This window comes from Aplysia californica, unplaced genomic scaffold (genome assembly GCF_000002075.1).
Source record: "Aplysia californica isolate F4 #8 unplaced genomic scaffold, AplCal3.0 scaffold00119, whole genome shotgun sequence".
Taxonomy (NCBI): Eukaryota; Metazoa; Mollusca; class Gastropoda; order Aplysiida; family Aplysiidae; genus Aplysia; species Aplysia californica.
Window position 1 is genome coordinate 401173 of NW_004797389.1, and position 1604 is coordinate 402776.

Consider the following 1604-nt stretch of genomic DNA (forward strand, 5'->3'; position numbering starts at 1 on the left):
GGGGGTGTGTATACATTGTAATTAATGGAGCCCAGAAGACGGCAGCAGTGTTGTAAAGGCTGACAGTGACATGGGAAACACGGGGCCAGTGTGTCCTCATCTGCCTTGTCGCCATTTTTTTTTGCCTATCTCCATCTGTGTATGTGTCCTGGGAGGGGATGGGTGGGCGTGGGTTTGTCTGTGTTTGTTTATGTGTGCGTGTGTGCTTGCATGCTTACCCGCGTGCGTGTGTGTGTGTGTGGGGTGGGGGGTGTTTGTGTTTGTTTATGTGTGCGTGTATGCTTGCATGCTTGCGTGCGTGTATGCATGTATGTGAGTGTGTGTGTGTGTGTGTGTGTGTGTGTGTGTGTGTGTGTGTGTGTGTGTGTGTTGTATTTTGCGAGAGAGATACGGGCAGACAGATAGACACAGAGAGATACGGGCAGACAGATAGACACAGAGAGATACAGAAAGTGATTACGGGTGGGAGGAAGGGGGCGTGGGTGAAACAGGGGAAGTGTCCATGTCGTTTGTCACACCAAGGTTCAGTTTTTGCCACAAGGGAATCCGACCCGACATAGAGAAGGCAAGTGTTCCCACACTTTCGCTGCATGGTAGTGTAACAACGGCTGAAGGTACATGTCAGTCTTGTCGGTCAGCCTGCTGGCTTCCTGGTTTCAAGAATTTTTGCAGTAAGTAACCGTTTTACTATTGCAGGTGTGGGTGGTTGGAGGGCGACACTAGTAGGCCCTGTTTCTTCACTTTCCCTCAGTTTTTTTTTTCTAACTGTATGTCTAACTTTTTCCCAGAATTACATTGTCATTATTGTGTCGATACTCCAAGAATGATCTTGTCCCAAGTGTGTCGATGTGTTTCTCTTTACTCAAATAAACAAACTGTTACAGACACTTTCTGCCTGAATGTTTCAAGGATTTCTACGGTATGTGAATATTACTCACAATTTCTTTTTTTAGTTTAAAAAAAATAGTTGTTTTTTATTTTGTTTTATTTTTCACCACTGCTTCGTTTTCGCTTGACACGTTAGACCGACTTGTAGTGTACCATGCCCGCTTGCTTGTGGCTGGAGGGCGCCACTCGTAGATCCTGCTTCTCTTCTTTCCCTTAATTGTTTCTGTCTTTCTCTTTCTTGCTTTTTCCCAGCACTAAATTAAATGACCATTAATGTATCGATGTGCTGTTACTTCCTTTTATTCCAACTCCGTGCAGCTTGAATGATAAGAAGACTGGCGCCTGTGATGTTGCGATTATACTGTTTAACTTTTCACATTGAACACACTGTCCTATAACATGCATCTGTTCCTGATGAATTTAAACTGACTCTCCTTGGACTACTGCTAATTTACTTTCCGTTTCATTTTAAAGTTTCGTTTTTTTGTGGGTGTGAGTGCTCCAGTGCGTTACTTGCTCTTCATTATTGGTTGTGGCGAGGCAACTTTTATGGTATATATTTTGCAATTCACTTCTACGTAAACGTGGACGGTATTTTTAAACTAAAGTATCGTGTTGTTCTTCGTGGTTAAGTGTTTAAAAGTTGTGGATTTTTTTTTCGGTAGGTTCCAAGTATTTTTGCCCTCTTCTCTGTACGCTGTTGCCCCGCCCCCCCC

General features: G+C 43.7%; 1 protein-coding gene across 6 annotated transcripts in view; it reads left to right on the top strand.

Moving 5' to 3' along the window:
• Positions 1-1604, top strand: part of LOC101852617 — a 44322-nt gene that overhangs the window by 27947 nt on the left and 14771 nt on the right. The window contains exon 1 of one of the 6 annotated variants that reach the window (XM_005096010.3): positions 431-671. The exons of the other annotated variants lie outside the window; for them this stretch is intronic. The gene's annotated coding sequence lies outside the window, so the exon portion shown is untranslated. Of the gene's footprint in view, positions 1-430; positions 672-1604 lie in introns of those variants that run through there. 6 annotated transcript variants of the gene reach the window in all.